The 14,426-nt window shown below is 43.1% G+C and overlaps 1 long non-coding RNA gene across 1 annotated transcript; it reads right to left on the reverse strand.

Annotated features, from left to right (window-relative positions):
- Nucleotides 1–7,470: 7,470 nt before the first annotated feature.
- Nucleotides 7,471–13,899, reverse strand: LOC116812264 (uncharacterized). Its single transcript, XR_009215049.1, has 2 exons — nucleotides 13,771–13,899; nucleotides 7,471–10,723 (listed from the first exon to the last, which is right to left on the reverse strand). It is a non-coding gene; the product is annotated as an uncharacterized LOC116812264 (long non-coding RNA).
- Nucleotides 13,900–14,426: the final 527 nt, after the last annotated feature.

Consider the following 14,426-nt stretch of genomic DNA (forward strand, 5'->3'; position numbering starts at 1 on the left):
TCTTTTGCTGTGCAGAAGCTCTTTGGTTTAATTAGATCCCATTTGTCAATTTTGGCTTTTGTTGCCATTGCTTTTAGTGTTTTAGACATGAAGTCCTTGCCCACGCCTATGTCCTGAATGGTATTGCCTAGGCTTTCTTCTATGGTTTTTATGGTTTTAGGTCTAACTTTTAAGTCTTTAATCCATCTTGAATTAATTTTTGTATAAGGGGTAAGGAAGGGATCCAGTTTCAGCTTTCTACAATGGCTAGCCGGTTTTCCCAGCACCATTTATTAAATAGGGAATCCTTTCCCCATTGCTTGTTTTCGTCAGGTTTGCCAAATATCAGATAGTTGTAGATATGAGGCATTATTTCTGAGGGCTCTGTTCTGTTCCATTGATCTATGTCTCTGTTGTGGTACCAGTACCATGCTGTTTTGGTTACTGTAGCCTTGTAGTATAGTTTGAAGTCAGGTAGTGTGATGCCTCCAGCTTTGTCCTTTTGGCTTAGGATTGACTTGGTGATGCGGGCTCTTTTTTTAATTCCATATGATCTTTAAAGTAGTTTTTTCCAATTCTGTGAAGAAAGTCATTGGTAGCTTGATGGGGATGGCATTGAATCTATAAATTACCTTGGGCAGTATGGCCATTTTCACAATATTGATTCTTCCAACCCATGAGCATGGAATGTTCTTCCATTTGTTTGTATCCTCTTTTATTTCATTGAGCAGTGGTTTGTAGTTCTCCTTGAAGAGGTCCTTCACATCCCTTGTAAGTTGGATTCCTAGGTATTTTATTCTCTTTGAAGCAATTGTAAATGGGAGTTCACTCATGATTTGGCTCTCTGTTTGTCTGTGATTGGTGTACAAGAATGCTTGTGATTTTTGTACATTGATTTTGTATCCTGAGACTTTGCTGAAGTTGCTTATCAGCTTAAGGAGATTTTGGGCTGAGACAATGGGGTTTTCTAGATATACAATCATGTCATCTGCAAACAGGGACAATTTGATTTCCTCTTTTCCTAATTGAATACTCTTTATTTCCTTCTCCTGCCTAATTGCCCTGGCCAGAACTTCCAGCACTATGTTGAATAGGAGTGGTGAGAGAGGGCATCCCTGTCTTGTGCCAGTTTTCAAAGGGAATGCTTCCAGTTTTTGCCCATTCAGTATGATATTGGCTGTGGGTTTGTCATAGATAGCTCTTATTATTTTGAGATACGTCCCATCAATACCTACTTTATTGAGAGTTTTTAGCATGAAGCGTTGTTGAATTTTGTCAAAGGCCTTTTCTGCATCTATTGAGATAATCATGTGGTTTTTGTCTTTGGTTCTGTTTATATGCTGGATTACATTTATTGATTGGCATATGTTGAACCAGCCTTGCATCCCAGGGATGAAGCCCACTTGATCATGGTGTAAAAGCTTTTTGATGTGCTGCTGGATTCGATTTGCCAGTATTTTATTGAGGATTTTTCCATCAATGTTCATCAAGGATATTGGTCTGAAATTCTCTTTTTTGGTTATGTCTCTGCCAGGCTTTGGTATCAGGACGATGTTGGCCTCATAAAATGTGTTAGGGAGGATTCCCTCTTTTTCTATCAATTGGAATAGTTTCAGAAGGAATGGTACCAGTTCCTCCTTGTACCTCTGGTAGAATTTGGCTGTGAATCCATCAGGTCCTGGACTCTTTTTGGTTGGTAAGCTATTGATTATTGCCACAATTTCAGAGCCTGTTATTGGTCTATTCAGAGATTCAACTTCTTCCTGGTTTAGTCTTGGGAGGGTGTATTTGTCGAGGAATTTATCCATTTCTTCTAGATTTTCTAGTTTATTTGTGTAGAGGTATTTGTAGTATTCTCTGATAGTAGATTGTATTTCTGTGGGATCAGTGGTGATAACCCCTTTTTCATTTTTTGTTGCATCTATTTGATTCTTCTCTCTTTTCTTCTTTATTAGTCTTGCTAGTGGTCTATCAATTTTGTTGATCTTTTCAAAAAACCACTTCCTGGATTCATTAATTTTTTGAAGGGTTTTTTGTGTCTCGATTTCCTTCAGTTCTGCTCTGATTTTAGTTATTTCTAGCCTTCTGCTAGCTTTTGAATGTGTTTGCTCTTGCTCTTCTAGTTCTTTTAATTGTGATGTTAGGGTGTCAATTGTGGATCTTTCCTGCTTTCTCTTGGGGGCATTTAGTGCTATAAATTTCCCTCTACACACTGCTTTGAATGTGTCCCAGAGATTCTGGTATGTTGTGTCTTTGTTCTCGATGGTTTCAAAGAACATCTTTATTTCTGTCTTCATTTCATTATGTACCCAGTAGTCATTCAGGAGCAGGTTGTTCAGTTTCCATGTAGTTGAGTGGTTTTGAGTGAGCTTCTTAATCCTGAGTTCTAGTTTCATTGCACTGTGGTCTGAGAGACAGTTTGTTATAGTTTCTGTTCTTTTACATTTGCTGAGGAGAGCTTTACTTCCAACTATGTGGTCAATTTTGGAATAGGTGTGGTGTGGTGCTGAAAAAAATGTATGTTCTGTTGATTTGGGGTGGAGAGATCTGTAGATGTCTATTAGGTCCACTTTGTGCAGAGCTGAGTTCAATTCCTGGATATCCTTGTTAACTTTCTGTCTCGTTGATCTGTCTAATGTTGACAGTGGGGAGTTAAAATCTCCCATTATTATTGTGTGGGAGTTTATGTCCCTTTGTAAGTCACTCAGGACTTGCTTTATGAATCTGGGTGCTCCTGTGTTGGGTGCATATATATTTAGGATAGTTAGCTCTTCTTGTTGAATTGATCCCTTTACCATTATGTAATGGCCTTCTTTGTCTCTTTTGATCTTTGCTGGTTTAAAGTCTATTTTATCAGAGATTAGGATTGCAACCCCTGCCTTTTTTTGTTTTCCATTTGCTTGATAGATCTTCCTCCATCCCTTTATTTTGAGCCTATTTGTGTCTCTGCACGTGAGATGGGTTTCCTGAATACAGCACAATGATGGGTCTTGACTCCTTATCCAGTTTGCCAGTCTGTGTCTTTTAATTGGAGCATTTAGCCCATTTACATTTAAAGTTAATATTGTTATGTGTGAATTTGATCCTGTCATTATGATGTTAGTTGGTTATTTTGCTCGTTAGTTGATGCAGTTTCTTCCTAGCCTCGATGGTCTTTACAATTTGGCATGTTTTTGCAGGGGCTGGTACCAGTTGTTCCTTTCCATGTTTAGTGCTTCCTTCAGGAGCAGTGTTAGGGCAGGCCTGGTGGTGACAAAATCACTCAGCATTTGCTTGTCTGTAAAGTATTTTATTTCTCCTTCACTTATGAAGCTTACTTTGGCTGGATATGAAATTCTGGGTTGAAAATTCCTTTCTTTAAGAATGTTGAATATCGGCCCCCACTCTCTTCTGGCTTGTAGAGTTTCTGCCGAGAGATCAGCTGTTAGTCTGATGGGCTTCCCTTTGTGGGTAACCCGCCCTTTCTCTCTGGCCGCCCTTAATATTTTTTCCTTCAACTTTGGTGAATCTGACAATTATGTGTCTTGGAGTTGCTCTTCTCGAGGAGTATCTTTGTGGCATTCTCTGTATTTCTTGAATCTGAATGTTGGCCTGCCTTGCTAGATTGGGGAAGTTCTCCTGGATAATATCTTGCAGAGTGTTTTCCAACTTGGTTCCATTCTCCCCATCATTTTCAGGTACACCAATCAGACGTAGATTTGGTCTTTTCACATAGTCCCAAATTTCTTGGAGGCTTTGTTCGTTACTTTTTATTCTTTTTTCTCTAAACTTCCCTTCTCACTTCATTTCATTCATTTGAAATGACTGATACCCTTTCTTCCAGTTGATTGCATCGGCTCCTGAGGCTTCTGCAATCTTCGCATAGTTCTCAAAACTTGGCTTTCAGCTCCATCAGCTCCTTTAAGCCCTTCTCTCCATTGGTTATTCTAGTTATCCATTCGTCTAATTTTTTTTCAAAGTTTTTAACTTCTTTGCTATTGTTTTGAATTTCCTCCCATAGCTCGAAGTAGTTTGATCGTCTGAGGACTTCTTCTCTCAACTCGTCAAAGTCATTCTCCATCCAGCTTTGTTCTGATGCTGGTGAGGAACTGCGTTCCTTTGGAGGAGGAGAGGTGCTCTGCTTTTTACAGTTTTTCTGTCCTGGTTTTTCCCCATCTTTGTGGTTTTATCTACTTTTGGTCTTTGATGATGGTGATGTACAGATGGGTTTTTGGTGTGTATGTCCTTTCTGTTTGTTAGTTTTCCTTCTACCAGACAGGACCCTCAGCTGCAGGTCTGTTGGAGTTTGCTAGAGGTCCACTCCAGACCCTGTTTGGCTGAGTGTCAGCAGTGGTGGCTGCAGAACAGGGGATTTTCGTGAGACCACAAATTCAGCTGTCTGATAGTTCCTCTGGAAGTTTTGTCTCAGAGGAGTACCTGGCCGAGTGCAGTGTCAGTCTGTCCCTACTGGCGGGTGCCTCCCAGTTAGGCTGCTTGGGGGTCAGGGACCCACTTTAGGAATCAGTCTGTCTGTTCTCAGATATCCAGCTGCGTGCTGGGAGAACCACTACTCTCTTCAAAGCTGTTAGTCAGGGACATTTAAGTCTGCAGAGGTTCCTGCTGAATTTTTGTCTGTGCCCTGCCCCCAGAGGTGGAGCCTACAGAGGCAGGCAGGCCTCCTTGAGCTGTGGTGGGATCCACCCAGTATGAGCTTCCTGGCTGCTTTGTTTACCTAAGCAAGCCTGGGCAATGGTGGGCGCCCCTCCCCCAGCCTCACTGCCACCTTGCAGTTTGATCTCAGACTGCTGTGCTAGCAATCAGCAAGATTCTGTGGGCATAGGACCCTCCGAGCCAGTTGCGGGACACAATCTCCTGGTGTGCCGTTTTCCAAGCCCATTGGAAAAGCGCAGTATTAGGGTGGGACTGACCCGGTTTTCCAGGTGCCGTCTGTTACCCCTTTCTTTGACTAGGAAAGGGAACTCCCTGACCCTTTGTGCTTCCCGAGTGAGGCAATGCCTCTCCCTGCTTCGGCTCGCACACAGTGCGCTGCACTGACTGTCCTGCACCCACTGTTTGGCACTCCCTAGTGAGGTGAACCCGGTACCACAAACGGAAATGCAGAAATCACCCGTCTTCTGTGCTGCTCATGCTGGGAGCTGTAGACCAGAGCTGTTCCTATTCGGCCATCTTGGCTCCCATATTTTCTTAATACTTGGGAGAATTTTTATGTTTTGGACAAATATCTGAAGTGATCATGTTCCACTTTAATGCATAACTCCTGTACGTTGGCTGAATTGCTGTTCTTCTATAAAATTAAGAATGTTAATTAGTAGAATTGAATATATAAATTCAGGTCTTTTGGTTTCAGTCACAAAGCTTCCTCAGCATTTCACTGGTGCTGTAAAAGTAATCTGTTTGAATTTTCTATTTAATCTAGATGTCATTTAAAACAATCTTAGGAATAAAAGACTACGCATTGGGTACAGTGTACACTGCTCAGGTGATGGGTGCACCAAAATCTCAGAAATTACCACAAAAAAACTTATTACAGGCACAGTGGCTCATACCTGTAATCCCAGCACTTTGGGAGGCCGAGGCGGGCGGATCAGGAGGTCAGGAGATTGAGACCATCTTGGCCAACACGGTGAAACGCCGTCTCTACTAAAAATACAAAAAAATTAGCCAGGTGTGGTGGCGGGCACCTGTAGTCCCAACTACTCGGGAGGCTAAGGCAGGAGAACGGCGTGAATCTGGAAGGCAGAGCTTGCAGTGAGCCGAGATCTCACCACTGCACTCCAGCCTGGGAGACAGAGCGAGACTCCATCTCAAAAAAAAAAAAAAAAAAAAAAACTTATCCCTGTAACCAAACACCACCTGTTCCCCAAAAACCTATTGAAATAAAAATTCACATAAAATTAAAAAATAATAAAACAATCTGAAAAGAAATTTGCATGTGGCTACATGTTACTTGTTGGTTACACTTTTAATTTTTATTGTCATTTTACAGTGTTCAAGAAACATTGCTTATAGGATTTCTGCCTTTGTGAAGTTAAAGACACTAATTTAGGTTTAAAAGTTTGCAATATTAAATGATTTTCTTGGTGCTGGAAAATTATGTCCATCCTCTTTTTAGTGCTCAAAAATGCTGATCACTTCTCCACTTAATTAACTTTCCAATAAAGTTTCAAACTTCCTATTAGTCACTTAAGACTCCTTATTTTTTCTATACCAGACAGTTGATTTCCCTGATCATTTTAATATCAATTAATATTGTAAATGTATCAATTTTTTATTTAATTTCTGTGTACACATTAAGCTCTTTGGTATTAAATCTATGTGTACATGGCTTGAAATTGCACATAACACATCATTAATTATATCTAAGCATTAACCACTCTGATTAATCAGATTTTCATCTCTTTCTACCATTTTGCATTTACTATGTCATTTTGTGTTTATTAAAATTTGTAATTCCTTTTCCTTAAACATATTTCCAATATATGAAGTGTATATGATGTACAAGTACTAACACTTAGGAGGTAGTTTCAGTTTGTCATTTAGACGATATCAAGTCTAATGATGCAGTTTTCCAATTAACTTTATTCTTTGTTACCTATTTATAATATTTAAATTTAATGAGCCCATAATTATATATATATATATATACATATCAATGATGACTACAGTAAAACAATTTAACATGTGCATGAACTCATGTAGTTTCCTTTTGGTGTCAAAGCACCTAAAGTTTACCCTGTTCAAAAATTACCGGTATATCGTATAAAAATAGTAACTATAACCTTTAAACTGTACTTTAGTCCTCCAGATTCATTTATTTTATGTAACTGAAATGTTGACTTGTGTCTCTTTTCCCCCCAGTCATCATTCTATCCTGTCTCTATGTATTTAATCTTTTTAAAGATTTTATATATAACAAAAATTATGCAGTATTTTTCTCTCTCCCTATTTCCCTTAGCTTAATATCCCCCAGGTTCATTTATGTTATTAAAAATGGCAGTATCTTCTCCTTTTTAAAAGCTGAAAAATATTATATGATATATTATACACACACACACACACACACACACACACACAAACACCTCCCCCACATTTTTTTTCTCCACTTGTCCATCAGTGCACAGCAACTTGATCCCATAGCTTGGCTGTTGGGAACGATGCTGTGGTGGGGCACAGAGAAGAGGGGAGTGCAGATATTTCTACAAAATGCTCATTTCATTTCCTGTTGATATATAATTTATAAGAGGCATTGGTGAGCCATATGGTAGTTCTAGTTTTAGATTTTCAGGAACCTTCATACTGTTTTCCATAATGGCTGTACTAACTTAAATTCTAACCAGCAGTGTACAAAGGTTCCCTTCTCTCCACACCATCACCAACACTTGTTATCTCTTGTCCTTTTTATAACAGCCATCCTAACAGATGGGAGGTGATATCCCATTGTTATTTAACCAAAAACTATAAAACCCCTGGAATAAAACACAGGGCAAAAGCTCCTTGACATTGGTTCAGATAATAATTTATTAAATAGGACATTAAAAGCACAAGCAAAAAAAAAAAACAAAAATACAAGTAAGAGTACATCTAACCCTAAATCTTCTGTACAGGAGAAATCAATCAATGAAATTTAAAAGCAGCTTATGAACTTGGAGAAAATATTTGCTAACAATATCTCTCATAAGGGGTAATATCAAAATACATAAGAAGCCCAGACAACTGAATAGAAAAGAAAGAGAGAGAAAACTCACCAAAATCTAACAACCTAATTTAAAAACAAGGAAAGAACCTGAATAGACATTTATCTTTTAAAAAAGATATAAAAATGGCTAACAAGTGCTTAACATCAGTAGTCATCAGGAAAATGCAAATCAAAGTCCTCATTTACTTTAGATTCTATATTTCACACAATAAATATGAATGTGTACAGCAGGTACAGTAATCTCCATCCTACAACAGAGGACCCTGAGACTGGTGACTCGGGGATGCATCTGCATGGAGTCGGCCGGGGGTGGGGGAGGATGGTAGTGAAGAGGACAGCAGATGACATAGAACCAGGGGCAGCGACTCACCTGGGACGCCCTCAGCAGAGGAGTCTGGGTTGGTCCCCAAAGCTCAGCAGCACCCTCTGGGAACCTGCTCCCTGCTGGCTTGGTCAGCACCATGGACAGAGGACACGTGGGCGAGGCTGAGTCAGAAAAGAACAGAGGGGACAGCCAGGTGCCCCAAGCCAGGGCTGCTGGCTGACAGCCCTGAGAACCCCCTGAGGCTAGTGATGGGGTAAAGGGCCAGGCTGGCCACCTGTGGGGCCCTCAGTCACCCTCACTGCCTGTCGTGCCACCCCAGCAGTGCACAGCAAAGCAATGAGTAATTGGACCAGGCAGGCCTGTGGATGGATCTGGGGAGTCTTGCTTAGGAGCTCTGACAGGACAAGGGTAAAAGAAGGGCCACTGTGGCTGGAGAGAGGGTCACAGCCTCTGGGTCAGATACAATGGAGAAATGAGGAAAAGGGAAGGCATGGTGGCCGATATGCAGGAGAGGCAGGTGGACACGGGACGGTCAGAGTCTATTAAGACAGGATGGGCTCCAGGTGCATCCTCGGTGTACTGGGCACTTCTCAGCCTTCCTGGAACTGAGCCTGGTGATGTGGTCACTTTTGGGGAGACTGTTGTCAGGGCCCAGCCACACACCCCTGGGCAGCACTGTCCCATTTCAGGACTGGACTTTCTCAGCTCCCATAGCGGATGCTGCCTGCAGCCCAGGAGGGGCAGCCCCATTGTGCAGCCTGAGCCCCCATGGATCCTCAGCAGCCCCTGCCTGGCCCTGCGCTCCCTCTGCTCTCTTGCCCCGGCCCCTCCTGAGTGTCAGCCAGCATGGAAGCTCTGTCTGTCCTTTCTTCCCTATGCAGACTCCTGGGCTGAGACCTGGGTTGGATGAGGATGGGACTGGTCCTTCACTGAGGCCTGCTTGGGAAACGGGATGGCCCCCAGCCTGGTCCGGGTCCTCGGCTCTCCTCATTGCCTTACAGTGAGACAGAGCTGCCCCTGTCTGTGCCCTGGAGGTGGAGGTAAGAGCCTGACTTTGCTGCATGGGAGCTGCTCCATGGATGCGTGACTTGGCAGGGGTTTGGTTAGGCAGAGGCCGTGGCCTGTGGGCATGGGTGCTGGTGAGTGGGAGTGACACACCGTCACTGGGAGAGCCACAGCTCCTGCTGGATCTCACACTAAACTCCAGCCCTACAGGTGTTTTACCACAGCCACCACCGAGAATCACAGTAGTGTCTCAGGAGTCGCTGCCTACTGCCCACCAGGCCCTACCTGGAGGCCAAGACCCAACCAAAGCCCAGGGTGTCTGTGCCCTGGGAACACTGTGTCCTGTGGTCATGAGGCCAGACTACCAGTGCCCACTCATCAGGGGTTGGGTTCTGTCCTATTCTCGCTCCTTCCAGTTCAGTCCCATTGAGGCCCCTAAGCACATGACCCAGCATCCAAGAATCACTTCAGGAAGCCTGGCAGCTCAGCTCATTCCATCACTTATCTACAGCAAAAACATTAGGGCATGAGATGCACAGACAAATGGCTATGAATGCTTAACAAGTGAAATAAATCTAGGAACAGTGAGAAGGCACAACGGTGAATGAGGGTCCCCCGTGACCACTCTTCAAGGTTTCCTTGAAGGCTTGGAATCTTCCCCCATTTGATGGTGAGTCTGCAGCCATGACAATCAATGTACAATGTACATTTCCGCAGCCTGCCCTGTGGAAAGCTGATGAGAGCACACTGCTGTCTCTGCACAACAGTGACCATCCGAATCTCGCCAACAGGTAGAGATCATTTCTTAAATCTGTCTCAGTAATTGTATCCCCCAGACCATCAACATAGACGGCGGGCAGACTTCTCTGCCAGTGGGTCCAGGTGATGCATGGTTGAAGCCTGCTCTAGAAGCTTATCTGCTACGGGATCATTGTTTCCATACATCAGTCTTTAATATGCTGATCAGCAAGGGAGGTCATCTGGATCTGCAGGCTTCTCATGTCTGTGCGGACACTCCTCTCCTCTCTCACCCTCTCCCTTTACCCAAAAAGAGCAAATGTGGGGCTTATTCCTTAGGTAGTAGAGTGTGGTCTGGGCCAGGTTAGGCAGCATGTCACTGGTGGATGCGGCTTTCCCCAGCAGGACAGCTGGTCATGTTCTATCAGGGTTAGAAATCCCTCTCTCCATATCTGCAGTCGCCTTTTAAAGACAGTTCTGCATCATGAACCTAGATGGGCAGTCATACTCCACGTGTGAGACGCAGGTTTGACGGACATTTCCTGCAGGCTCAGCACCCTTCAATCTTCTTGGAATGTACGTACACCCCAGAGCCCCAACCAGACACTGAATGACCTGGCACAGATTTTGCATTTTTTCTCATCATTTTCTTTGGTCATTCAGATATACAGGTTTTCTCTAGGACATGTGTGACACAGAAGAGAGAAGCATTCTCCCAGTTTTGCCTGTTTTAGGTGCTGGAGACCAGAGAGGTCTTTTCTTGAGAGGGTCGGCAGGCAGCAGTAGCTTTTCAAGTGGGAGAGAGGACCCCCACAATCCCACCAGCCCCAGCTCTTCTTTCTGGCTCTGTTCTTGAGACCCTGGGCAATTGCTTTTGACCGCGTGTGATTCGTCTTTCTTGACTAAAAATGAATCTCGCTTCCAAGGAATCCCCATTCTTTGAGGAAACTTTTGGCTTCCTGGTCTCTCCAAGTACTGGCCTGGAAGAGACAGAGAAATGTGGATGTACCTTGAAATACTCACAGTGTATACTTGGTGCTTTACAAAGACCCTCCCTCTACACCGACAGAGCTTAAGGAGATCTTGTGTCTGCTGCTAGGAGATGGCAACACCTTAAATGAGAAGGTCAAGAACGAGGATCACTGGAAAAAGAAATGTCCAATCTCTAAACTCATAGACGTGTCGGGAAACATCTGTGTATCTGGATATTTATTGTGTCCAATGATGGATAAAGACTCAAAAACTCGCCAGGCACAGTTGCTAATGCACTTGATCCCAGCACTTTGGGAGGCCGAGGCAGGCGGATCACCTGAGGTCAGGAGTTCAAGACTAGCCTGGCCAACATGGTGAAACCCCATCTCTATTAAAAATACAAAAATTGTCGGGGCACGGTGGTGTGAGCCTGTAAACCCAGCTACTTGAGAGGCTGAGGCAAGAGAGTCATTTGAACTCAGGAGGCAGAGGTTGCAGTGAGCCAAGATCACCCAACTGCACTCTGGCCTGGGCCACAGAGTGAGACCCTGTCTCAAAAAAAAAAAAAAAAAAAAAAAAAAAACCAACCAACAAAAAGAAACCTCAAAAGCAAAAAGATTTTGGCTAAGTACTCCTGGCCTGGAAGGGCTCTTCCTTTGTTTTAGGCACAGGTGATCTGTCCTGAAAAGAGGCCTGTGGCCCCCTCCTGGTCACAAAGTCTTCCTTGGTAAGAGCCCCAAGTACACAGAGACACAGGCCCATCATCCATGGAGCTGCCTCTGCTGACCAGGATGGAAACTCAGGGTAAAAGTGACTGAGGCTAGAACAAAAAGATTAGAGAGAAAAAAATGAAAACTAATTTTAAAAAATTAAAGAAAAATACTCTAACATGAAGTAATTCTTTTATTAAAGCCTTGTCTGTGAATAAGTTAAATATGGCTGATCACAGTACTGTACATGATAATCTAAAATTTTAACTATTGGCCAAGCACAGTGGCTTATGCCTGTAATCCCAGTGCTTTGGGAGGCCAAGGTGGGAGAACTGTATGAACCTAGGAATTGGAAACTAGCCTGGGCCACAGAGTGAGACCATGCCTCTACCAAACAATAAAACATTAGCTGCACATAGTGGCATGGCCTGTGAAACAATAAATAAACATGAAATTCTAACTACCACAAACTAAGCTACAATATTTATGTCATCACAAAGTAATAGTCAATTTATTTCAGCCCAAAAGAAATAACCAAGAATTGATTTCAAAATCAATTCAGAGCTTTGCCTTCTCTGTATGGTGGAAGAGCAAGAAACAGACTCCTTCTGGCACCAAACACATAGGAAGCCAGACCAACCACATGAACCAGATGTTTCCAAACACTAGAAGCATCTGCAACGAGCACAGGACTGAGGTCTGGAGGCTGAAAGTAAGAGAGGGGACCGTGTTGCTGCCCCAGCTTAGAGCCTGCAGAGCCTCCTGGCAGTGCATGGTGGGAGGATATAGGAAACACATGGAAGTCCACACGTTAAGGAGACAGGGTTGAGAATGTGAGGAGAGAAAAACACGGGGCTGAGTACCAGAAAGTAGGGAGGAGGGGCTGAAGTATGGTACAATTGGAGAGTAGAAGACAGGGGCTCATTGAACCATTGGCAGGTATAGGGGTAAATACCAATCAAGATAAATAATGTCAGATACTACAAAAGGAAAAGGCACCCTACACTTCTTTTTTTTTTTTTTTTTGAGATAGAGACTTGCTGTGTCGCCCAGGCTGAGCACAGTGGTGCGATCTCGGCTCACTGCAACCTCCACCTCCTGGGTTCAAGTGATTCTCCTGCTTCAGCCTCCTGAATAGCTGGGACTACAGGCACACACCACCATGCCCAGCTAATTTTTGTATTTTTAGTAGAGACAGGGTTTCACCATGTCAGTCAGGCTGGTCTCAAACTCCTGACCTCGTGATCTGCCTCCCTTGGCCTCCCAAAGTGCTGGAATTACAAGTGTGAGCCACTGTGCCCAGCCCACCCTACATTTTTTTCAGAGCATTTTCACAAGAAAAATTGTCATTATGAGTTTAATACTGTCCAAAAGTAGAAGAAGAGAGAACATTTCCCAATATATTTTAGGAAGCTAGTATTACTCTCCAATAGAATCAGGGAAAGGCAGTACCAAAAAAACCCTGTGAAACAGTATGCCTCAGGAAACTCGATGTGGAGATCTCCAACAAAACATTATTCAACAGAACCACATGCTTCACCCATGGGTGCATTTCTTCTAGTAAGGGAGGAGACCACCCCTCATATTGTCTCATGCCCAATTTCTGCCTCCAAATAAGAAGTAAAAACTAAAAGGCAGAAAAGAAATCCACAAGCAGACAGCCCGGCGCCACACCCTGGGCCTGGTAGTTAAAGATCGACCCCTGACCTAATCGGTTATGTTATCTATAGATTACAGACACTGTATAGAAAAGCACTGTGAAAATCCCTGTCCTGTTTTGTTGCGATGTAACTACTGGTGCATACATCCCCTAGTCACGTACCCCCTCCTTGCTCAATCAATCACGACTCTCTCAAGCGAACCCCCTTAGAGTTGTGAGCCCTTAAAAGGGACAGGAATTGCTCACTCGGGCAGCTCGGCTCTTGAGACAGGAGTCTTGCCAATGCTCCCAGCCAAATAAACCGCTTCCTTCTTTAACTTGGTGTCTGAGGGGTTTTGTCTGCGGCTTGTCCTGCTACACTAGGAATCATAAAGATGTGGGGAAATCAAAGGGAATCTTTTATTAAGAATTAAAATTGTAGACTCCTATCTTGAGTTGATTACTTTGAATTTTTGGTCCCAAAATACATACAGGACCAGGTCTAATTCTATGATCTTTATCACATGCAGCCAGATGCTGAAGAGAAATAGATACAACAGCGATATGGGAGTTATCCTCTCTAAAGCCCAACCGGAAAAACCCAGAGTCAGAAGTTTTACAAACAGAAAAACAACATACTTATTCTGAACCAGGGAAGGGGAGGTAATTCAAACATTTAAATTTAAATTGATATGAGAATACTGACTTGTTAGAAACTGAAGGAGCGAGCAATGCTTCTAAACTCCACACTTTTCCATCAGAATACAGAGCTAGACAACCTCAAAGTGCAGTTTCTTCACAATCGTCTTTATCTAGTCATAACATTAATTTCTCTATGAATCAAATCATAAAATAAATATTAAACTCATGACATATTCTCTGACTAAAAGGCGGCAAGATAAACTGAGCAGTTAGTTATCAGTGTAATAAGTTATGTACAAGAATCTTATTGCTGCATTTTTTAATAATGATGAAACTAGAAATAATCTAAGTTTCTATCAAAGAATAAACAGTGAAACAAGTCTTGTATACCCATTCTTTGGAATATATTTAAGACATTAAAAATAGAGGCCAGGTGCTGTGGCTCATGCCTGTAATCCCAACACTATGGGAGGCCGAGACGGGAGGATCACTTGAGGTCAAGAGTTCGAGACTAGCCTGACCAACATGGTGAAACCTCGTCTCTACTAAAAATACAAAAATTAGCCAGGCATGGTGGCACATGCCTGTAATCCCAACTACTTAGGAGGCTGAGGCAGGAGAATCACTTGAATCCAGGAGGCGGAGGTTGCAGTGAGCTGAAATCGTGCTATTGCACTCCAGCCTGGGCAACAGAGCAAGATTCCATCTCAAAAAAAAAAA

Source organism: Hylobates moloch, unplaced genomic scaffold (genome assembly GCF_009828535.3).
Source record: "Hylobates moloch isolate HMO894 unplaced genomic scaffold, HMol_V3 SCAFFOLD_1, whole genome shotgun sequence".
Classification (NCBI taxonomy): domain Eukaryota; kingdom Metazoa; phylum Chordata; class Mammalia; order Primates; family Hylobatidae; genus Hylobates; species Hylobates moloch.